Source organism: Onychostruthus taczanowskii, unplaced genomic scaffold (genome assembly GCF_017590055.1).
Source record: "Onychostruthus taczanowskii isolate IOZ18803 unplaced genomic scaffold, ASM1759005v1 scaffold12, whole genome shotgun sequence".
In the NCBI taxonomy this organism is placed as follows: domain Eukaryota; kingdom Metazoa; phylum Chordata; class Aves; order Passeriformes; family Passeridae; genus Onychostruthus; species Onychostruthus taczanowskii.
The window spans coordinates 7,316,724-7,342,800 of NW_024498351.1; the positions used below are offsets into that span (position 1 = coordinate 7,316,724).

General features: G+C 34.7%; 1 long non-coding RNA gene across 2 annotated transcripts; it reads left to right on the forward strand.

The window, feature by feature from the left end:
• Positions 1–25,463, forward strand: LOC121331448. Of its 2 annotated transcripts, XR_005952021.1 has the most exons (8): positions 1–102; positions 317–388; positions 1,552–1,680; positions 13,977–14,058; positions 14,935–15,111; positions 15,520–15,610; positions 22,326–22,417; positions 25,053–25,463. It is a non-coding gene; the product is annotated as an uncharacterized LOC121331448 (long non-coding RNA). The 2 variants fall into 2 exon arrangements; XR_005952020.1 differs by lacking the exon at positions 1–102 and having other exon boundaries at positions 159–388.
• The last annotated feature ends 614 nt before the right edge of the window (positions 25,464–26,077 follow it).

Sequence of the window (26,077 nt, forward strand, 5' to 3'; positions counted from 1 at the left end):
GTCACAGGGTGTTTATTTCTGGCACAAGATTTTGCAATCTTTTTTTCTGAAGAGCTTCTATTTTAAAAAACTGACATTTTTCTTTGAAAATTTCCTGATCAGGTCCAGTCTTGCATCATTTAGAAATTATTAAAAATTCTTTGACTGAAAACCAAAAAAATCTTTGTCACAAATTGTTATAATTGTGAAACAAGTGAACTTGGCAGTGATATCTGGACTAAAGATTTAAACTTGTTATCAGTATATAATGGTTAATTAATTTTAAAAGTTTCATCCTTTTTATTTACTTTGATGTATGTTTCATTTCTGCTGACAGAAATTCATATTCCAGAGGAAACTGGCTACTGCAAGCATGAAGCTGTCTAAAGAAAAAACTACATCAGCTGAGGTAAGGTAATCAGCTAAGATACATAATTTTTTAAAATAGATTTTTGCACTAGTTATAGAAAGGGCAGCCTCTGATTGGACTCCTAATCAGCTCATAACCTCTCTGTCTCTCCTGAAAATGAGAAAGAGAGGAAGACGCTCATTCAGCAGGCTAGAAATGTTTTTCAAAAATATTAAAATAGTTGTGGCTAACCTTCTCACATATACCCATTATCAAAGACCTAACATTTTGACACTAGCAGTATTTAAATGCTGTCCTGGTTTGTTTTTCTCTTTGTGAAGTTTAGGAGGGTTTTCCACATGGTTTGTTTTAAAAAGTGTTTTACGTGGGAGGCTTACTTGCATTTTTCACTCCTATAAACTGTGCTCTAAAACTACAAAACATACTGCTGTATGAAAAAATCTGTTATTTTTCTGTGTAAGCATTTTCTGAAGATATTGTTTTTTGTGTAATGATGTAAATGTAAGAATTATACTGACCTATTTAAAAATATATCAATCTGTTTACATGACTGCAATCATTATTGATATTTGTCTCTTTTTTGGAGTGTGATGCAAGACTGAAACCATCCCTTTCACTATCATATGGCAAGGTCCAGGGATGCTCCATTGAAGCATCCACTTTTCTACACAGATTCTATGAAAAGAAAAATTCTTCTTGAATGTAAAGCTTCAGAATTGAGATTCTGTAAGATATTCTAGAAGTAATTTTAAGTGTTGTGACTAAGGCTATTTTATAATACTAAAAAATCATCAAAACAGGAAGTCATTTGTCTTGCTCTACACATAAAATGGATATTCTGCAAATGGCTGGGATAGGAATTCTAACCTCTGTCTAAAAGAAAGCAGAATAAGATTTTTCTGAACTTTCTTATCATATCTTTTCTTAAAGTGTAGCTGTGCCTACAAAACCGTATTCACGACACAGAGGAAGAACACGGTTATGAATATATTTTTAATGTCAGTCTAGATATCTTAAGAATTAAATCTAGGTTGTTTAGAAATTAATATATAGCAATTAATTTGTTCTACATAATGGTTTAACTGCAGATGGAAAGTGGTGAAAAATTCCTTGTTTTGCTTGGCTTCCTTGCATGGCTTTTGCTTTACCAATTAAATTGTCTTTATCTCAACCCATGAGATTTCTCACTTGGACTCTTCCAGTTCTATCCCCCATCCCACCAGTGGAGTGAGTGTGGTGACAGGTTGCCAGCTGGGGTTAAGCCGTGACACCATCTGAGCAGGAAAGTGACATGTGCAGAACAATCTACCCTGAAATGCTTAGAACAAATGGTAAGAGAAGAATGAACTATGCTTAAAACTAACCCTAGTTTTGTTATTTCTATCTTTAGTTGGTTTGAACAAGGCTATGTTTCCTCTGCTCTTGTCCTACATTAAAAATAGGACAAACACCAAGATGGAAGCCAAGCCAAATCCAGGACATTGTTAAATGTATCTGTTTTCAATTTCCCTGAAAGAAGGGGAGCCCATCCCCTTTCAGGTCACTTCTTTTTTGTCTTAAACCTTCATTTAGGAAGAATTTGTAATAACTATTGCATATTTAAAATCAAGTTAATTTCAGAGGTCAAGAGAGAAGCAGTCTTTGTGCACTGGCTGAAAAATTCTCTCCCAGCCTGTTATTCTGATGTTCTCTGTGCTGAAGCTGTGCGTTCATGCTCCTGTGGTCTAGACCTTAAAAACACCTTTTTTAAAAGCCCTGAAGTCTTATGTTTGTATTAACCTTATCAGTGAACTATTTCAATAACAACGTTCTGAGTATCTCCTAATAAATAGTACAGGGAGAAACAGCTCTGCTAAAATTCCACCTTTGGGCTCTAAGCAATTAGCGAGAAGCAATCAAAGCACAAGAGGATGAGCTGAGTCATAATTGCCCCATTTGTCAGTGGTTGCCCTGCAGTCTTTATCTACCTTAACTGAACTTGTAGACCCTAGGAACTACTGGGATTAACTTTTGGTCCTAAAGATGGGGGTTAACCACCCCCTTCCCCTTCATCAACCAGCAATGTCCAGCAAAGGCATCTGCAATGAGGGCTGGCAAAGAGAAGATGTATACCCAGGGCTTCCAACAGCTACATCAGCTCAGATGGAGGGTTAGCAGGCTCCAGTTTGGGTTACTGGCTCCCATTCATACCTTAAAACTGCCTTTTCTAAGCAAAACACTTAGATTTAGTGCATGACAGCACACCCTAACACTCTAGCAGAGAAACTTGTCACACATAGCCTATATCACCACAACAAAATTTGGCTGCTTTTTTGTCTTAGTATGAAATTCAGGTTGCCAGAGTCCTTCCCCTCCAAAAATGGTAATATGTGATGAGTCAACCAGCCTGCAAATCTTACCACAGATTATACAGTTTTCTCAAGTTCTCTTCATTTCTCTGCATCCCATCTGTCCAGTTTGCTGAAATTAGAACAAAATAAGGACAAATAACCTTCTAGATATTTATCTTTTTTTAATTTTTTTTTTTATTTTTAGGTAAATAATATTAGGAAAATATACAGGGGACTGTGCAGGCAGTTGTGTGAAAAATTTATGTGATTAATTTATGGTGGGTTTTTTTAATTTTTATTTTTAAATTTTTTTGTTTCCCTGCTGCACATCTATTTCACTTTGAGTGCCTGTGCTTTCAGACTTCCAATAAATTCAAGAGTTTTCTTCATGCATATAAATATGCCTCAGAATGGCAGAGCCATTAATTTATATAATGGGTAAGTGATTTGACAGAAAGTTGCCTAATGGTGAGGCGAACATAAACCATTGGATAAAAGCTAAACAACAAAGTTAAAGCATTCGGTTGTTAAACATAATTGTCCTGAAGTCTCAGAATATTCCTCTGCTTATAGAACAGAGCTGTTATAACATTCCTTGCCTTCTTTAAGTCCAAGCTGCTTTAATTTTATCACATGAAATCCTGTATCATATCTGTCTGCAGTCTCACTCTACACATGATAAAAAAATTATATCTTTTTTTGTGATGAATCTTTCTCTGAGTCTACATCTTTATTTTGTTACTTGGGCTTTGATGTTCCTATGTGAGCAGAAGTCAAAAGAGACTTCTCAGGAAATTGTGCCTTTGCTTAGAAAGCAATTTAATATAAAAGAAATCTAACATTTGTTCTATTCACTAATTACATGTAGCTGCCTTGTGGCTAGTCAGAATAAGATTAAATTGCTAGGCAAAAGTCCTAACAGTGTGAGTGATGGCAATGTACTTGAGGTTGTCACTGTATGTATCTATTTATCTGTCATGAATACCAGGATGAACTATAAATTCAGGTTCTAATAAAGTAGCCACAAAATAAGTGAGGAAGGACGACAAAATGGAGAAGAAGGAAAAAACCCCAACTTTTATTCACACTATTCAAGAATGTCGGAGGTGTTTTTCATTTGAAATGGCAGGTTGGCAATCTGTAGTTCATTGCTGACAGGCAAATTTGCTAGAGTTTTAAAAATAGGCAGGTTTTGATATTGTTGATTCTTTCTAAAACTCAGTCTAGTTTGTTTGTAGCACTGAATAAATTCATTATTTACTGCTAAAAACCACGTAGACTGACAGTTATTTTTATCCAAGAAAACTACATCAGAGAAAGTGAGTGTTACCCTTACCATCTGGCTTTTTAAATACTGGAAAGTAAGAGATGCAATAAATGCCCTAGGGGCAAAATCCAGGAGTTTTTTAATGGCTCAGGGGATAGTAGATGTAACCTGAATTGCAGGGCATAGTAAGAGAGGAGAATTAAAGAATAAAGGTTAGCAACGGTGTTTTGTGGCACTTCCTGTTGACAGATGCTTTAGGGCAGAAGAAGGTCATTGATCTAAAGGTCAGCCTGAAGTAGGAATGACTGTATTTTTCTATCACTTGCTTGTGTAAGATTTGGCATTTTCCTTCTGCAAATCTAGCCTCCTAGCAGAAGTCAATATCCAACATGGATATAGTTATGAATGCAACAATATGATTCAAATATTGCTTTACATAGGATATATAATAAAACTATCAGAGATACTTATGTATAATATTCAAAGTACAAACATGTTATTTTATTTACCTGAATTAATTAGAAGACAATGGAATTTGCTGCATAACTTCCTTTAAAAAAGGATATGTATTAATATATTGTTGTTACATGATTATTTATGCAACACATTGGCTTTATAGTTCTTGGAACGGTAACCACAGGAAGACTTTTACCTCTGCCTCCTGCTGTGATCTTAGATTAGAAGCACGGGGAAAATGAAGCATACATGAAAGTAACTTGTGGGACAGGTTCCAACAGAGTGATGCTATTTGCTGTAAAAGCTGATAGAAGAAGGATGAATGAAATTTGTGATCTTTTAGTTTGTAACCTGAGGACTGAAAAGAGTGATTTCATCCAAAAAAAAAGAAGTAAAAAGAAGAAAAAATGATTTTGAGGTATTGTATATAGAAATTTGCCTCAAAATAATTGACACCAGTTTTAAAAGCTCTGAGAAAAAGATAGAGACTGAAGGAGCATAGTCTTTCTGGCTCCAAATCAATATTTTTATTTTGTCAAAATGATGCTGATAACATGGTCAGTTTTCAGCCTGTGGGCATCTGTGATCTTCCTCCTTCCTTCTTTCAGGCTTTCCAGTAGGTACACATCTGTTCCTTAGTTTCATCTTCCCTGGGGCAGCTCTTGAATTATATGGAAGTGGCAGAATTTCTAAGCTGCAGAGCTTCATGGTATGTCTGTTTTGTATTTTTCTGCTCTACCCATAGTAGTATTGGATCTGTGCTCTGGAATGTACAAAGACTCATGACTTGTTTCTACATTGAATTTAAATATTTTGTTTTAGGAATGCAACTTCCTGGAAGGTACACATTAAAAAAAATCCACTTGAGAAACAAAGATTTCCAAAAGGAGATATGAAAATATTTAGGGAAATTAATATTTTGTTGTTGATTTTTCCGAGTTGAAATGGCTCATCATTGATCAAGAAAAGTAAGTAACATATGATCCATTAGTAAGAATATATAAAGCTTGTAGCACCACACCTGTTCTTTACTTGTCCCATTGATTTTTTACAATCTTCTAAATTAATGGTGCTCTAATACCTTTAGCTATCATTCTCCCAGTTGAGAGTATGGATATCAAAGACTATGGGTATATCAGTCACAGCACCCCACCATTTTTATCTCAGTTTCTATCTTCCCTCTTCATTACTGGCTGGCAGTGTTTCCTGCTTAAATTTTTGATCATACTTTATACCTCAGACTTGATGGGAGAGAAACTTTTGCTAGGTCATATGAGGTTTCATTATATACTTTTAGGCAAAACAGTGATTTTGTCCTTCTATTTAGTAAAAATACATAGTTAAATTTTTGTGATGGTGGTATCACCAACAGTTATGTAGCTTAAAACCTAGTATTCTCATATTGTTTCACTGTCAGCAAGATTAGATATTTTTCTTGTGTCACCTGGGTGTTTTTTCTAGATAGAGGCTTTAAAACTCTCCATATTAAAGTGCAAGAAAAGGTATTGTTAATCAAAATGCTTTCTCATATTCAGTACCTTCAAAACTCAAGCAATGCTTTTATTTACCCCTAAATCTGTAACCTGAATTACACTGAAGAAGAAAGTAGGTCATGCTGTACACTACCATTGTTTCCTTAGCAGGTGTGTTTTGTGCCTCATTAATGTGAGTATGTGTCATCGTCTGCTGCTATTTCTAATTATATTTGATGGATCACAACATCCTTTCATTGCAGCTGAAGCTGATGAAGAATAACTTTCGATTCTGAATCTGGGAACGCACCCCTACTTCAAATTCTTTAAAAATTATTCAGTAGATTATATCACTGTTCTGAGGTGAGCTGACAGACATTCATGCAGACATAAGAGAAAGATGTGCCTGTGGAGTCTGTGGGTTGCACAAGCCTTTCTTCCCCAGACTATCATGGTAAAAATGAATTGCATGCATAAACATATTGTGAATGACTGTTGTTCAGCTCTCAACATACAGCAGTGTATTATTCTATGAGCAACAACAGCAACTCAGGTACTAAAGAGGTTTAAAAAAAAGTGCTGCATTAAAAAACTGGGCTGAATTTCGATGTCCAGTGTATCAGCAAAAAGCAGATCTTTTATGCTTACTTTTCTCTGAGAAAGAGATCCCACTCTTGTCGGAAAAAAGGGACATGTGCTGGTGACCCTGCCTGCTGGCACAAGGAATGTTTGCAGTCCCTGTATCTGTAGCAGTCTCTTTTTACCCACTTGTCCTCTGGCTGGGCAGTTGCTGTGCTGTGTGGTGCACCATGGCCCTGCTCCAAAGGGTTCAGTAGCAGCTTAATCTCAACTGATGAGTTGGTTTCACTTTTTTTCCTGGTCTGGCAAATGAGTAGGTCCAGTGCAGTTGTCATGCCAACCTCACACACAGGATATGACGTTAAATTAAGATTGATGTGAGGATTGATGGAACTTTCCTTCATTTTTTTCTTGTTACACATACCAGTATTTTTACTAGGACAAAAAACCCCTTTTCATTGTGAATGATGATCCAATGGAGCTGGTTTGTTTTGGTAGTTAAAGCAGCAGCTGCTTTATTTCTGTATGTTGTGCAAATGTCATAGATATTGAATCTACAGCCGGCTTCTTGGGCCTCTGGCTGTTATCAAATAAGTTCCACGGTAGCTTTAATTTCCCTGCAGCAAAGGTAGATATTGTGTCCTGTAAACATGGTGAGCTGGCAGCAGAAACAGGTGGTCTTGTTACCTGTTAGTAAGGATCTGGAATGCCGAAAGGTCTGTGTTTGCTTGTTGGGCATTGCCATCCCAGCTTCTTGGGAAAGGGCGACTGCAACAATGTCAGCTGCTGAGATTGTTGCTGAGTGGTGTCAGCCTTGCACATCAACTAAAGTTGACTAAACAGAAAGTGTTTGTACTGAAGTTCTTCTACTTAAGCAAAGGAGAACTAGTGTAATCCAAGTTTATCACCTCCATACAGTCCAGTATTTTACTCAGAGTGTGTGAGCAGCAATTTTGAGTAAGGTATTTGATGAGGGCAATTTCCCATACTCAACTAACAATCTTGGTAGTTTGATAGATCTTGTTCTTCTTGATCAAGACCAAGAAGGTCAAGATCTTGATCAAGATCTCCTTGATCTTCTTGATAGATCTTGATGATCTTTTCCAATGTTTTCAGCTGACAACCAGGTCTGAATGTTTAGCTGAAGGGGTGGCTCTCATTCCTTTGCAGATCTTTAAAGCAAGACCTAGCTACCAATTAGGTATTTTTGCAACCAAAACGATATGTCAGAGCAACAGACAAATAAGTGCACATGTGGATTGATTTTTCTGAGGGGAGAAGGAATAAATTTATTCCGTTACTTGTAAAATGCCATCCTCCCAAGAAAGTTTGACATTTTGCTTTTTTTCCCCTTAATTGAATGAGAAGTCTGCATTTTTGAGTGGAGAAATATTATGAACTGTGAAGGTAAGGAGATTAAATTAGGTTTTAGGACTTCAGAAAGGAATTATTTTATTTAAAAAAAAAAGTTTAGAAATATTGCCTTTCTGGAAACAGTGCAATTTACCATTTGGAGACAAATAGCACTTAGTACAACTCTGAAAAGGTAGTTGATTAATTTCAGACTTCTGAGGCACTTCAACCATTCTATCACATTTTTATTACTAAATAAACTACTTTTTAAAGCATATTGCTGTCAAACACAGTATATTCAGTTAACTTGTACAATCATGAACAATTATACCTAAGCCCTTGAGGTGTAAATCTTTATGCCACTAATGGAAATCTTGTTCTGAGAAATCATTATTAATGTTTTGTTTAACTCATAAAGAAATGGCCAATAAAATAGGCCCATAAAATAGGACTCAAAGTATAAAAGTCTTTCTGGCACCATTTGAACATTGTATTCACCACAAAGAGAAATTTCTCAAAGGCTTATCTAACATGATGATAGTAAATAATCTAGATTGTTGTTGTTATCTGCTTTATATTTCTCTGGTGAGCCAGACCCTATGGAAGCTGTGAACAATGTCAACAAGTCATGGATCTCAGCCCAACTGTATAATTAAAAAATCTAGTGAATAAAAAAGCATCCATCTTGATTGTGTGAACAAGAATAGCTCACTGAAGTCAGTGAAATTACAATGTAGAATTGTTAAATTTATGGTAGAAGGATGACACTTCCACACATAGCTATACAATAGAGGAAAATTCAATATAATTAAAAAAATATTACCCAACTGTGTAAGTAATGCTGTTAACTCCAAGTAAAAATCTATTCACAACTAACTGAGATAACTCTTCCTGAAACCTGGGTATCTCCACACCAAACAAAATCCCCAAACCAAACTAGCCCAACAACAACAATAACAAAAACTAAACAAAGAAGAGGCTCTCCTAGTCTTATTTAACAATATAATTAGAGAAACATATATTTTAAGAATTTTTCATGACATAGCCCAAAAAGGCAGAGAAAAAAGTTGGTAAGGGAGTGATGCAGATTTACCAATAGACTGGAAATGTAATATGGATTGTAAAAGAAAGATGAAGGGAATAGTGACATTTTAAAAGCTAAATTTGAGTGGCAATCTGTAAAGAATAAAGAGAACATTGATTAGCATTACTGGTGTTTTTAAGAGCATATTTGTTCGAGTAGTCTGGCTTTCTGTGTGTGTTGTCTGTAATAGATTCAAGGAATAATATGTAATGAAGCAGATACTGCAAGTAAAATCAAGTACAATCAAGAAATAATATTAGGTTGAAACAGCAGAAATGTGTTTGTAACTCAAGAAAATAGGCATTGTTTCACCCTCTTTCACCATTTTAGGCTTTATCTGTTCTGTTACAGAACACGAATACTGCTCTAGTTTATTTGGTGCTCTTTAAATCCAAGTTGTGATAATGAAAGTGAAAATGCAGTTAACTATTCTTCTGCAAACCATTTGTGACATCCAAGCTACATTGAGATTTATATTGCTGTATTGAATATTTACAGCAATAAAAGAATGGATGTGTTTCTTCTCAGATTATGAAAATGTTATCATTTTACTTATCACATGAATAATTGTACACTGAATTAAATTACCTCTTTAGAAAGATCAACAATTAATTGAGTGATGGCTAAGCTATGTCCTTATTGTCTTTGTAAGGAATGCTCTCAGTATTATGGATTACTGAAAAGTAGCAACATAAAGGAAAAAAGGTCCAAGTTGATCTTAAGCACAGCAGTAAAACATTCAAAATCTCACTTTGACTACACTGAAAACAGCTGATCTATTTGCATTATTGTTATTAATTATTATTATGATTATTAATAATATATACTTTGCAGTCAGAATGTTTCTGCAGCCTATAAACAACTTATTCCTTCTCATTAACATGCTTCCATGCTACTATAAGAAATACTGCAAAATTTTCATCTGAAGTCAGGTACATTATGTAAATCTGTCTGAATGTGTTCTTATAAAGCTAGAATGCAGAATCCTGCAAATAACAGCATAAATATTGCTTGCCATGTTTCAGACATTCTTCTTTAGCCACACATGTGCCAGGATATATATTCTTTTTTGACCTGAACAATTCTCTTGCTCACATTTGTGTGTTGGTTTGTGTGACAGTGTTTTGGTCTGTTTTTTTCTTTTTCTTTTTTGTAGTATTTTTTTCTTTCCCTGTGAGATTTTGTTTCAATTAATGTTCTGGAAAGAAGGTATTCAGTTAAGAAAAGAAAAAAAGGGGATCTAAAAATAGTTTATAAGATGACTGGTTCTAGTAGCTTAAATCTGCTGTGATTAAAGATAAAAAATCCCTGCATCTTCTGTGTGTGTTTGTGTGTGTGTGTGTGTATTCCTTCCTTATATGTTTACAGAAGTGATTAACAGTAAACTACTTCTACATTGGTTTTACTGTGGCAACATGAGAGAGTATACTGATAATGCTATTATTTTTTAAAAGACCTTAAGCAATCTAATTACACTGGCACAATTTCTATGCTAATTTACTGCCAGTACAGGCATGAAATTGTTCTACTAGTTATCTTTGGATTTTTTTGGTAACTTTGGGAGCAGTCATCTTGGTGGTCACATCAGATGTGATCAATTTAATAGACAATACAGTGTTGTTATAGACTCGTTTTAATAAAATGTTAGTAGATTGGCCTAGATATTTATTGAATATTATATGCACTGCAAGGTCAGCAATATCTCGTATTGTTTGCTGTTTTCAATGCCTCCAGTAATTATGCTGTGCATTTGGTGTTATTTCTGTATCTTCATCTGCTGATCATTACCATTAAAATTGCATTTTGTATTGACATTTCTTCTCAGCATATTACAATTTAACATAGATATTTTTTCTGATATAGGCTCACCAAATTGATAGAAAATATTGTTGTTACTTAGCTTTAAACAGTACTTGCATGGTAACTTCCTCAATAATGTCTCCTGCTTTTTCTGAGATGCATCTTTATTTTTGTTCTGCCAGATTAAATTACAATAAGAATCTTTTGAGTAAGAAGAAGATTTTTTTAATCAGAGTAGTTTCTTTCTTTTTCAGATATTTCAACATGCTAAAACTCCTATATGAGGAAAGAAATATAATATTAAAAAAACTAGTGGTAATACGTACTTGAATGGTGAAAAAAAAGCGCGCCTTTTTTAATAATTTATGCACCAATTTTCTGATACTACTCAACAGTATTAAAGATGCCTATTTTGCTTTAAATAAGAGTTCTGAATGGGACAGAATTCCAAATTTTGGGAGTATATATTTTTAAGTACTACTCTGCCTTTAATACATGAAGGTATCCCACAAAGGAAGAATAATTCTTTCTCTTTTCATTGGTTTATTGGAGACAAGCCTGAGAAGCAAACATTTCAAACCTACTCTACTTAGGTGGGCTTTGTATGGTGCTGAGGAAATCAATTTCCATTCTGAGACAATGTGTTTGAGTTTTATGGGGGGGCACATGAATGATGACTTGAGAATACAGCTAAAGGAAAAATCTTCTGCTCAAGGTGAAAATAGTAAAAACAATCCTTCACATTATGTTAAAAGGCCTTCAAGAAGGAAACAATTTAATTTTAAAAGAGAAAATATAATAAGTAAAATAAGTAATAGAGACTGAGTCACACGGCAATTTGTTTATTGTGTTCTACATTCTGGAGATGTGAAGAGGAACTGTTAGCTTATTTCAGTTTCTTCTTTCTTTTATTTTTTTTTTTTTCCAGTGATTAGGGAGAAAGTCCTTCAGTAAGACATCAGTTATTCTCATAATTTTGATGCATCACAACTAAGTGGAAATGAAAATTTTTCTTAGCTGCTTGGGACATTCAGTTGCATAAAGTCACTTTTAACTACCTGGGATGATCAGCTCCAAAGAGTTAATCTTCTTTTGATTAACTGTATAGCTAGAAAATTGTCCAATTCAGTACTGAGAGCTAATTAATGCAATCATGAAGGATGCAATAAATACAGGGGGAAAAAAATGGTATTTCAGTATTTCTTCTATTTCCATGGCATGGGGAGTCTGCTCTACTCCAAAAATAGTGAGACACCATCTCTCCCCGTGAGCCATGAACTTTGGCAAAAATTATGGCACAATTATTTTCTGACTCTAATTTATAATGTTAGACAGCATGGTAATTTACTTTGATCAGTCAGGTGGTTAAAGGTCTGTGGCTCTATTGTGTAAAAAGATTCTGGTGTTTTCTATGAGTATGGGGCAGACAATAAATGCATTGTTTTGGACATCATACAAGTGCTGCAGTGTCTGAACATAAAATATTCTGAACTTTGATCCAGTTTGGAATGTCAGCCTTTTGGACTGGTGAGATTTAAAGCTTGTTTGTTTTTTTATTTTAGTGAACACTTGAGAGATCAAAGCAGGCTTGTGGCTGTTACATTGAACATTTACAAAAGCAGCAGGACTCAACAAACAAGGTGGTGGGAACTCTTTGGGGCAGGCTTCCAGGCCACTAGCTGTAGTGCAGTGTCTGTCCTTCCATCTGCGAGACTCCAATAAAAATTCAAGTCATCTTGACAAAGGTGTACTACCAATCTTGTATCTAAATTATTTTCTGCTTTGTGACCGTGTTTCCATCACAAATGCCGCTGCTACACTTAGCTTTGTCTTTTTTAATCCAATAAATTTCAAGAATTGGTGGAAGTAGAAAGTGCTCCACTAGAGTACTGAAATACAAAAAAGTCATTGTTATACCCTTGACCTGAATTCTTTGTACAATTCTAGTCATCTAGATGAAGTCTAGACGGCAGCTGCTGGAGTAATCAGAAAAGTAGGGAGTTCATTTTACCAGACTGCTGAAAAATTCTGTCTTTTTCCATCTAGCTCATAGATCATATAATTGCTTGCTAGAAATTTATCAAAAGAAGAACAGTGCTGGTCAAATGCCACAGAGAAATCATCCCAGTCAAAGAGCAAATGCACACGAATCAAAGACCAAGGACAATGGAAACAAATACGCAAACATTAGAAGAGTAGGGCTGTGGTAGTCATAAGAATTAGATTTTGAAATAGGCTTTCTTTTAAGTCTGTTTTGGCTATGTCCTCTAACCAATTTGATAAGAGAGCACTTCTGAAAGGCTGTACTATACACATTGCCTCAGAGAACAAGGAGTTAGACATGATGACAATGAAAGTTGTTTTCCTTGTTTTATTTGTAAAATAGTATCTTAAGCACCTTGTACCATGCCTGAGTATTATTTACAGGTGTCTGCTCTGATTCTCTTTCAGCTCAAATATACAGCATGCCTTATATACAGAAAAATCCTAGATGTTGTCAGTGTGGTTGGATTATATTGCTTTGGGGCTTATCTTGCTCGAAAAGCTTGTAATTCAGGCTGGTATGTTCAGAATGGTTTAGGATTTGGGTGTCTAAATCACACTAATGTCAGACATAAATAATCATCAGGAGTTAGATATATTGGTTTGAAGTCTGCACTCCTTAGCTGTGAATAGATTTGTGACTTAACAGTGCAGTTTGGGATTTTGGAAAATGGCTGTCCGATCTTAGTTCTGTATTTCAGTTATATTTCTATGTAAAATTAGAATTGCCCATTAATTAACACAAATAAATGACGTATGACCACACTGATCTTACTGCTTTTCCTGTAAACTAAGGGACTTGTTCATGAATTTGTCACATTTTGGCAAGAGGGAACCAGTTTTCTTCTGAAGTTGTTCCAGCTAATTGGTATGAAAGGGTCAGGATTTAATGCATTAGTGCTTTGCAATTGTCATTACCTTACATGCTGCTTTTCTTTTCCATTTCATGACCCAAAAATCTTGTTTCATTTGAAGAGGGTCGAATTTAATATGGTATTTCTGGTATAAAGCGTATAAAACATAAAAGTATGTATTTACCAGAATTAGGTTCTTACAAAAGTAATCTCTTTGACTTGAATAAGATTATGTAATTGAATGACTGCTATTTATAATCAGTAACATGGATCACTTTAATTCTATTTTCCAGGGAAATATGCTGTTATCATGGAAAGTTGCTATGATTGTATAAACAAAATTATTGACAGCTTCTTGTTTATATTTACTGTTTTTCATATTTATACAGAGAAAAAGCAAGCTAAAGAACAATCTGACAACTAGAGTGAAAGGTGTCTGCTGACATAAGAGATTAATATTTTTTCAAGGAGGTATGTCTTCTAGTTTCAATTAGCTTTAATTTCAGCATCAGTTCTCTAAAGTGCTTTATTTTCTAATGTCAAAAGGGGTTAATGAACAGTATTTTCACTTAAGTTAATTGCTCTTTCATACAGTTTCTTGAACACTTCAATATAAAAGAATTCAGGATGAGTCCCTGCACTTAGCAGGTAAAAGGGCAGAGATCCTGGTCATTATTTTAATTCTGGTAAATTAATTTATCTTGAAGTATTTCTGTCTGTGCAGCCTTTAGGCTGAAGTTAATTGTAAGAGTTTCTAATTGATCTTCCTGTGAAGACTAAAAATTACTTTTCTCTCTCTGTTTCCTAAAGGGAAGAGTGTGTTTGCCCATGGGCTATTCTCTGTGCCCATGTGTAAGATGTTTTTCTACAGCTTTTTCACTTGGTGAATGTTCTACCTCCTCCACGTGTGCTCGGTGGTAGGATGGATCCTGCTGGTTTGGCAGAGAGCAGCTCCAGCTGCCCTTTTCTCCGTGCTTCTTACCAAGGCCAGTGTGGACTCCTTGGCAAGTCCTGCCTCTTTGCAAACCTTTGTGACTCCCACCATTTAATCAGCACAGGTTTTCTTATTTAGTTTTGCTTCATGGATAACCATAACACATAGTTTTGGAATTGGTGTTAATCCATATGTAGTGTGGTTAGCAGTGTAGGAGTGACATATAGCCACAATTGATGAATATTTCTGATTAAGGTTGTTTTTAATCAGGTAACATGCTTTTAATGTATTCTGAACAGCTGCTTTGGATTCAGTGCTGCATGATACTTATTAGCCAGGTAGCTATCAGAATTTACATAACTCATAATAGGGTGTTTGTTAAATAGACCTTTTTTTTTTTTCTTTTCTTGTAGTCTTTTGCAGATACTCAGATCTTCAGGGACTTTGCTGCACTTGTGCTAATATTCCTTAGATTTTTGTACTCTAAATCAACCAGTAAAGAATGTGATCATCTTTGTGATTTTACTTATAAGTAAAACCAATCATAGTTTTGAACCAAGAAGCTTTCTCCTCAGGAAGCAGCACTGAAGGTAAAGGTCTATAAAACCTCATCTCCATTATTTTTCCCATGTAAATAAGATATAATTCTGGATGAACTCTTTTTTTAAAGCACTGAGAATCCTGTTATGCCTATGTGGTATAAGCCAAAATACAGTAATATTATTGCAATTGAGGCAGTGATACAGAATCTGAAAGTGGCAAAGATGAAAAGCCCATCAAGCTGCATAACTTTTCTGTCATTCCCTGGAAACATCTGTATATATTTCTGCCTGTGTGGCTATATTTCTTTATGTGTGATTGTGTATATATATAAATAATTGTCTGGATATTTGTATGTGAGCAAGTGTACTAAATGTCTTACAATTTGTTTTTCTTTTTTTCCCCCTTTTACTTACCCAGGATACATTCAGATTATTTTATCTATTTTCTCTCCTCAGTTTCCTGTTTGATTATGCCACAAATCTTCCAAAGATCTAATTATTGCTCTTTAATAACTGCTTGCAGAACGGCAAGCTTCACTGAGAATGTGTAAGTATCTTCAAATAATCCAAAAGAAAGAAGAAATCAGAGTAACTTTAGAATAGCTCTACATATGTGTAGAAGTGGTTGCAAAAATGTTTCTCAGGTAAGTAAGAATTCTTTTGCTGTTGTTAATTCTAGGTATTCTCTCTGCATAAATTTGAGCTATATCAATTAAACCCACATTCATATACTGTTCACTTTAGTCAGAACTCTGGGTTTAAGTTGCTTTACAGAGAACAAATGGCACCTAATCCAGATGATAATCCAGGAGAAAAAAAGCTACAAAATCTAAAATCTTCTGGGAAATTATTAGGTCATAAATTGTTTGCACTAGCTCATTACATTGGGAATAATTTCTTCTTACAATCAATATTTTTTTTGCTAGATGAAATAAGCTAGGAAACAGAAATGGCATTAGAATTTATTTGACTTCTAAAATATAATAGATTACTAACAAGATCAAGTTTGGTAAATGGATTATGTTATTCACGTGACAACAGGCAATGTGCATTTGGGTATAAGCCAAATTGCTGGATACTGGAAATATAACACATTCACCTTTCTCCTCAAGTGAAGAATTGACTAGAAGTTTTATACAGCCTTGGTAATTTTTCCATTAACGTTGTATAAATACAATTCAAGTCTAGAAATGCTTTTTTGCTTTATCTATGTATGATTTTGCAATCAATATTATAAAAATGAAAGGCTTGTAACTTATCCTAATTGAAGGAATTAACTTCTAGACATTATTGCCTCCTAGGCTATAGTTTAAAACCTGATTTAAAAAAATCCAATAAATAATAAATAATAAAAAATTTTGTTCTGTATTTGCACTTTAAAAAATTTAAAAAACCATAATATTTTTCTAAATCCTCAAAATGTTACATTTCTATTTCTAATTCCTATAGCAATTTCTTATAGAAACAAAAGTTTTTATAGAAACAAAAGTCCTGAGTTTTCATTTATCATAATAAAAGTTTATCATGAAAATGTTATATGTAAACTTGGAAAAGTCTTTAGAGGACTTGTACAGGACTGAGGCTTTTTTCCTATTTAGATAAGGTTACAAAATGACTGCAGAGATAAAGAATTTTTAATATTATAAGTGCTTAATATTGGAGTTCATAAAGTTGCTTGAGTCAAAACACTATAGTTGAAAGGCTATAGTCTGAGAAACTAATACAAAGAGTCATCTAAGGCAGAAGGAAATTAACTAGTAACATCAAAAGGGCTCAAAAAAAGAGACATTGACAAGGGACCAGTAAAAGAGCATAGGATAGCCATGGTTTATTATTAATGAATGCTGCAGGCAATATAAATTTTGCAACATATTTAGGCAGTTGCACATGGAAAAAGATGCCTTCCATATTTGTGTAGCTCCAGAAAGAATCTGATCTCTTGCTAGAATATTAGAATAATGCATTCGTTGCCATGAGACATTAGTAGAACTACAATCTTACTGAGGGAGAAGAGGCAAAGGTGTTGTAGTTAAGCACAATTATTATTTCTGGATAGATTGGAAATAATTCCTTGTGGTTCAAGACAGTAAGGTAAATATTTTTAAAGACATATTCTCTTAAGAAGTTATTGTGTGCTTATCAAGTATTATTAAATCTTGTGCTTCTTTTGCTACACTCAGTACTGACCAGTGTTGAAGACAGAACACCAAATTAGAAAGTCAATGTGGCTAATCTGTTCTTAATGTGCCCATTACACAACTATCTTCTGCAAACACATTAATGTGTTTACACAGAAGCCAGTCTTGATTATAATCTAGAACACAGAAGGAGAAAAGAGAAAAAAAAGGAAATATTTTCTTCATATTATTGTAGAAACTGTATTTAGCTATTTATTAGTTTTATAGGTTGCTCCTTCAAAGAGAAGCGTAGAACAAATTAGAAAAAATTGCTTTAGTATTTTAGGTGATTTACTGATCCTGGTAAGGTTCATTAAATACTAGAAAAAAATTATCCTGATTCATTAGATTAAATTTCTGTAAATGTAATTAAATCCTGTCCTAGATTTGTTCATGTATCAGTAAACTAATTCCATTTAGTCAAACATTTGCTTTGAGTCTGAACAGAATTAATTTCCCTAGCTGTGAACTATAGGAAAGCAGCATATAGTCAATTGTTCAGGCATTGAGATTATTGATTTAAAAGGCAGAGTTACAGCAGAAATGTTGATATATTCAGTAAAAGGAGTGATTAGAATAATTACATTTAATTTGAGGAACAATTAATTTTTTATTATATAAAACAAAGTAGAAGAGTAAAAGAATTTTTAGTTCTTTCTGCCTCTTGGGGTTTTATTATAAAAAACTTGAATTTTTTCCTCAAATTCCACAGTACAGTTGATGGGGTGAGACTAAGATGTATCAGAGTTTGACAGAACAAACACATCCTTTTTTGCTACTGTGTGAGTGGAAACATTTCAATGGAAGGCATCTGAGAGGACTGGGACAAGCACTATTGTCTACCCAGCAGAAAGGTTTCAAATACTTGTCATAAGACTGTTCAAGGGCCTTGACTCAGAAAGGGTTTGTGAATGGAGAAGAACAAATAAAAAATATTTGAAACAGATTTTGAGCACAATCCTGATCAATTTTCAATAGAGATTTACGTCTAGAACAGGAACGAGCCAAGTTATATCTAGAGTCTCCTTCCTGTTCTACTTCTGCTCTAAGCCAGGAAGAGGACCCATGAGAAAGCCCAGTGCAGAGCTGAGCTTGCCCTGTAGTTGCTTCCCAGGGACAGGAGCTCAGCACTGCCAGGGAGTTGGGTCCCAGCTCCTCACTCACAATATTCAGTGGAGTTTCTGTCTGGGACTGAGTGAGCTTGATAAAGGTCAAAGAATGCAGAGTACAGAAACATGAAAGAGGCTCTTGTCTGATTTCATGATTAAGACATTCATTAAGAGATGAGGATTCTAGGGTCATTTTAATTATTGATGTAATGCCATAAAAAAGACTGAGAACATCATCTTCCTCTGAGTACCTTGCATTTGTGGAAGCCTGAACTCAGATACTTCCCCTCTGCACAGACTAACTCTTGAGGTCCTGTGACAGCTATTCCTGTTCTCCTTTCAGTAACATGAATCTCAGCCCTCTATTCCTTTGTTTTGCCTACAAGTGAGTTAGAAACTAAAAAAATCAGGGAAAGATTCTGAAATTATCCTGATATGATCTTAGATGATTTTTTTTTAACTACTGCAAAAAGAGCATTTTTTCATACAACCATAATTTAGTTCAGTGCAAAGAATATCTGGCTAAGTTTCTGTACTAGAGGAACACTTATTCTCCCTGAGTCTCTGATCTGAGTCTTTTAAGATTTAATCATAATTTCCTATTTGAATAAAAGGGATACACCCATGAATGTTAGACCTGAATAGAGGATTCATTTTCAAAATGCAAGTCCCACATCCTTACTCAATTTATCTTTAAACTACTTCATTACTGGTATCTTCAGGCTGGCTCCTTCACGCTTCTTGTGCTTGTATGTATGTGGGAGTTTAACATTCACAGCACCCATTCAACTAAATATAATGACATAAATACTACCAACATCACCACTACTGTTCAGTTCTGTGCACATTTAGTTGCACCAAATCATAGACAGAATAAAATATGGGGAGACACTTCAGTACTAAACTCTATATGTGTAAGCAAGATTAACTGCAGAGCAATGTCCAGTTTAGGACATCACATAAAACACTAAGAAGCATGTATGAAGATCTGGCTGATATGCAGAATCACTGGCAGATTAAACAGAAGTAGAAACAAAAAGAGTTTATCACAACACATTGTCTTTTGGCACTTACTAACTGGATCAAAACACGAGTACTGAAAGGCTTACTTGAAATGGTAACTTAAAGAAAATGCTGGAACAAAGTTTTACTTATGAATGCTAAAAGCTGTAACTGATTATGAAGTACAGTAAATCATAGTTGTACAATTCATACAAGGCTTAGAGTCTGTCAGTTTATTTGCATCAGTATTATATAAGTCATACTTATTTAAGCTGCATAATTTATGATACAAAAAAGTAAATAGTTGATTCACACCTGGATGAAAAAATGCATGTAAAATTGATATCCATAAAGAAAAAAATTTTTTACTTATGTGGGTCAATTCACATTGGTCACTGCTGTATTTTCTAGAGACAAAATCAATTTAATATACTACAACATAAATTTGTAAGAATAAAAGTCTTTTCTTTTACCAGAGCCAGACCATCCAGTTCAGCCTGTAAGGCTATTTAATTTATTTCAGCTACACTGCCCTGTTTTTCACTCTACAGATATTAGGACAGAACTCTTGAGAAGCTGTTTCCTTATAGTTTCCTACAGTGTTAATAGACTTAGTGTGTATCAGCTAAAAATAATTTTTTACCAATTTGGTATGGATTAAAACAGTCCATTACTGTAAAAAAAGTGGTACGAAGAAAATAAAATCCTAGAAGGAAAACCAGGATCCTATACCAATTTTAGTAATTTATATTGTGGTTTGTTTTTTTTCCTTAGCAAAGCAGAACAGTATGCCAACAATTCTTGTTCAGAAAGAAAAAAAGCTTTCAGTAAGACTTGAAAAGCCACAAGAAAGATAGAAACCAAGCCAGAAAGGACAGAAGACTGACAGAAAAAACAAAACAGAACTCTAGTAGCCTGAGAACAGAATGTGTGAATGAGGCTGTGAGGTGAAAGACATAGCTGAGGCTGTAAGTACTGCAGAGAGTCTGCTGAAGTTAACTTTGCATAAACTATACAGCAAATATAAAATGGAAAAAATATAGCTGAGAAAAGGGTCATCTTAGAATCTGTTTAGCAAATTCTGGGACTGAGTAACTAAATGAAAATAGCATTAAAGTGATGTGGGCTATAAGAAATGTCATTGCAAAAACAATTCAGCCCTCCATCTACTCTACTATTCTGTTTTTAGCAGCAACTTTATGTGCCATAATGTGTTTTAAAGAAAGCTGGAAGAAGACATGTGCTAAGCAATTATAAAATCTGCCCTGAGGAAAAAGTTTCTTTCTTCAAACCATCAGTTAGATGTTTATTTATGCCTTTAGGCATGAGTTTTAATATTCCTTCCAAATACTTTTGTTTCATAAGATTTATAATTTTTTCATAAAATGTTCATTATTATTATTATTATTATTGCTACTGACCCTCAGGAAGCCAAGGATCTGCAACAATAAATTCCACCATATAGTTGTTTATTTATATGACAGAAATATACTTTATGACTCTAAAGGGCAGCTGAAATAAGTTTGTGCTTCCAAAGACTTACTGAGGTCATCACTGACAAAACAGAAAGGTGAGAAGAATTAAAAAGGCAAATGGTATTTAGGGAAGAAATGAGATGGAGTGAAAATAGATAAAACAACAGCAGCTTCAGCAGACAGTTATCATTCAAATAGTCCTTGTGACTGCCAGAAGTAAATGTGATAGAAATTAACCAGTTGTTACTTAAAATTGTTTAAATTGCATTTATCCAAACTTTCTAAGGGTCAGCAAGACTAAGTATTCACCGAAGTTCATTTATTCATCCAAGTCATTGTAAACTGTGGTGGTATCTACAATGAAAATACCCTATAAAGAGACATTTATGAAGCTTTTTTTTTTTTTACTGCTTTGGGAAGCTATATGCAAGACAATTCAAAATGGGCACTACAGTGCCAATAGGGCACTAAGGATTAAATAAAGCCTCACAAATTTTCATTTTTAAAGAAACCCCACCATATGCAAGTATTTGTGTTTCCCTTTCAATATATGAACTCTTTGGAGGTACTTGATTTTTTGTAATAGACAGGAAATGCTCATATTTTCTACTTGTAAAATGAACAATATGATTAATAGATAACATGTGTGTGTAAAGAACAGAAACCTTCGGGTAAGTATCAAGTCTCACAGGAGTTCTGGAGAAAAAAGTAAGACCAAGTAATTCTATGGTGATCCACACCAATCTAATATATTTTGAAATACATACTGGTTGCAGAAATTCCTCCTAGCCAAAATCTTCTGCATTTTTAAAAAGCAAAGTGAGAGAAAGAACAGGTCAGAAGAGGATGGATGTTAAAGACAGGTTGGAGGAAACAATAATACAATGACAAATAAAGGTCTTAGCTGGGGTGTTTACCCACAGAACTACAGTGGATGTAATGAAAAGCTATCTTGCTTCTGGTGATGCTTAGGGAGCAATTAGATGAAGATAATCTTCTTGAGTTCCTGATGCCAAAGAGCTCTGCTGCTGATGTCAGTCTTTTAAATAGCCTGTGTGGCCTCCAAGCTTGTGACCTAAGAAGAAAAATCTTTTTTCCTTCTGTCCACTCCCTGGCTCCTCAAAGAAGTCCTTCCTTTATTCTCAAAACCCCATTCAAGATATAAATAGCTATCACAGGAGACACTCAGAGGAAGAAGGGCTAAGAAAAAGTTAAAGTACTGAGTTACTCTCCCTCTCAGTTCCCACTTTATCCAGTATTTCAGAATCAGAGATACTTCCAATTCTCTTTGCCATTCTATTTTTTTTCCCTATGCCAAAATCAGGACTGCAGACTGGCTGGTAAGATCTTGTAGTTTAGGCTGTTGTGATAGGTGAAAGACTTGCATATAAACTGATCCTTATTCCGTTTTTACTTACCCTGGTAACAAATAGCACTGAAATGTGTGTAATATGGGTTCCTTTGTGCCTGTTTTTTTAATTTTTTATTTTTCACTCTAGTGACTTGATCAGACATTTTCTGCTGATTACATGACAGCTGGGAGAATTTGCCATTTTCTTTGTTTGTATAAAATTACAAAGAACTTCAACAAGTAGGTAACATTTTATTCCTTTAATTGTAGCACTCATTTAACTCTAGTTATATTAACAGTTTCAATTATAATAGATGTAAATATGATCTAAGCCTTGTAATGGGTAGACTTTTTTTGTTTTACCTCACATTTTATACATCATTGGGTTTCACTCTGGATTTGCCAGAAAAGGTTTAACTATGGAAGCAGTGAAAGTGAATAAGACAGACTATATTCTAAGTCTGATAGATGTCCAATCATGAGCTATTGACTTCTGACTTCAACATGCATTGAAGCAAGTTCATTTCTAATCTTGAGACCTCTTTGGCACCTGCATGTAATTATACCTCCAAGACCTTCTTGCAGTCAACTCTGTTCTCATAAACATAGGGAGAATACCTTATTGCAATACAGAACTATATAGGGGGAGGTCAGGACATTTTCTTACCACATATGCCAGCTTTTATCATCTTGCAATATGCATTTCTCTTATTGTTCGTCTGCAACTGACATACGTAGGTTTTCACACATATCTGGATTTCTCGATGCACCAGAATATATTTTTTTCCCCAGGTAGGTTTCCTGCATTTTTATTTTGAATAAAACTGAGTAAAATTTCAGTCCAGCTTGCCCTGAAATGTCAGAGAAAGTTAGATAAATTGGGGAGCTTTGAAACACATTTGTGCTGCCCATATATTGCAGCCTTCCAGCTCAGGTGTGGGAGCTGACCTCTTGCTGACTGGCTGTAACTCATCTGGCCAATGTAATAATGCTGTGGTTTAGGGTTGAAGAGGTGTTGAATACTGTAAAGCAATCAGGTGTACTTGCAATGAAATTTCTTATAAGCTTTTAAAAAGAATGCAGAATTTTTTTCTTGGACAATGTGTGCACACAAGACAGAATGGATGACAAGAATATTTTTGAGGTAATACATGGATTTACAGAACTACAAAAGTAAATGTGATCTCATTTTCCAGAGTGGATGAATGGCATTTAGACTGAGAAAATGTGCAGGGCTTGCTGATGTCTGTGCAGTGGGCAGTGTCACTCAAGTGGTAACTCAATGTAACCTTTCTTTGGCAAAATTAGCCAAAGTAGCAGGATGCTTCGGTGTGTAGTCGCTTTCACATGTAAGAGCACCTTCTAGTATTTTGCCCTTCTAGTCTCCTTGGGCATTGTTGCCTCTGTGGTGGACATGTGGCCCTTCTTAACAGAAGTGATGCCATCAATTGAAGTGCTTGTATCAGCTCTCTGAGAAAAGCAAATTACTCTCATCCCACCCACGTGTGGGTTTCACCACTTGCATAATTACCAAGCTTTTTTCCTGTACTTTTCCTAAGGAGAGAAATAACCGTGCATCATAATTTTTTGCCTGCTCACATTCTCTATTGAAGTTGGAGAACTTACACATTAACCCTTGATTGAAACCCTCTGTGTCAGAACAATCAGTGATTTTGTCTCCAAACCAGCAACTTGTTAATATTGTAAATATGAATGCTCTTAGGGATTAATAAGCTTAACAAGAAGGGTGTTTTTGAACTTCATTAAAATAAGTTTTAGTCAATTTTCAACAAATACCAGAGATTTTTAAGTAGTCATAAATATGGCACATAGGGCCATAAAACATGACCATCTCTAGCAGCAGAACTCAGCCTTCCTTGAAATACTGATTTGGAGACTGTGAGAGAGATGTTGTGATTGCAGTAAAAATTGAATTCTGCTTGGGTTTAAGACTGTGTCAATAGTAATATAATCCACAATGTCTGTAAAGTGCTGTTTATTATGCTACCATCAGCTGCCACTTTGCAGACTACCATTAGAGAGTGATATTTACTATAAGAAAATATTCTCAGGAAGCAGAGTAAGCTGCAAAATAAAATCAATGATAGCTCAATTTCTTTAGATGAGTCCAGTTTTGAGATACAATTGTATCTGTTTTCACTGGAATTAGCTGTGGACAGGGAGCATTCACTGTATATGGCTCTGCCTTGGGATATTGTACAATAAAATATAGTTGGGCTGGAATGCATGAGAACATTGGTACAGTGCTTAAACAGATAATAACATTTGCAGATCTTTGGGAATATGTTTAGGTGCTGTATTTGTTTCTTCTATGTAGTAATTTTTGACCACTAGATGGGACTGTGCAACCTCATGCAATTGTATTAACAACAATATTTGAGAGGTTTTTTACTTGCAATTAATACTTTTCTTTCTCCTGCTGAAAGAGGGCTTTGTCCCCAACCTTTGAAAATAATAAAACCAGCAGAACCTCTTGTAAACAAGGATCTCTGTAATTCTAGTGAGAGCAAAAAGATAACAAACATTAAAGTCCATCCAAAGATCTATAAAGAATCCAGCATACATTAAAACACAGTTTTAAAATTGCAACAAATCATCTTATCATCTTGAATCTGCACTACTACTACTACTACATATTTAATCTTCATCATATTTCTCCTTGGTATTCAGTTATCTTGGCTCTTAACAGCTAAGCCTGACTCTCTAAACTATGCCTTATACACATTTCTTTCTAATCTTAGGCTCAGCCAGGGTTCTGGGATATGTTATTCAGATTAAGACACTGTAAGGAGTAAAATAAATGAAAACCAGTTATCCTTTCCCAGCTAATTCATTGAATTCTTTTTTTTCCCAGTGATTAGATTCACAGTGATCTGGAGGCTGTGGCAGTAAAGCACTTTCTACTTTGATGAACTCAGCAGGTTTTATTTCATTTTGAAACAACGTATGGCAGATGGAAAACTGATTTTGGTTGTCTATTAAGATTTTAATGCTTTTTTTCCTTCCAAAATATTTTTTGGTTTGAGTTTTTTTTTCTTTTTTTTTTTCCTCCTTTTTTTTTTTTTTTTTGCTTGTTCTCACTCTAGAATAATAATTGCCCCTTGGTTCTTTTCATTTGATGTCTAAAGAGGTTGACTTTCATCAGCATAGAATAACACACTTGAATCCCAAGGTTATTTTAATCTGGAATGTTCAGGAAAGGTCTTTACCATGTGATAGGGATTGTTGCTGAATTTATTTTTGTTTCTTGTTGGAAATGTAGCTTTCAAACTCTGTGACTGTGTTTTAAAAACATAAATAAAAGGAAACAAAGTGAAACTTTATTTTTTGTTTGTGTGTCTGGAATATTTGATAAGAGTGTCTGAAGCACTTAGAGATTTAGGGCTAACTCTAGCGATTTTACTCATCCAGTCCTTTTTGTGGCATATACTGTCTAATATACTCATATGTCCACAATGCATATCTAGCTTATCTTTCAGTATTTAAGCTCCGGCACTAAAAGCCATCTAATTTTTGGTTTATTGTTTCCCACAATTTGTACTTTGAGAATTTGTACTTTGAAATAACAAGCCAAAGGTTAAAAACATTATTATTCCATTTTACCTAGACAGCACAGAATAGTGACAATACCATTAATATACTGAAGTAAATTCCAGCTGACATGCATATACATTGTAGAACAGTGGCTCCTCACGAAAATGACATTTTGGTAGATGAGCCCACCATGGTTGCTGAGATACTCTCAACAAGATGAATTCCCATGTTCCAGTAAATGTCCTTTCCCTCTAGGGTCCAGACATGTCTCAGAAATGCCTTATAGTTATTAACGCAGAGAGCCAGAAACAGAGGAGGCAGATTGAGCAAGTTGTATTTTACCAT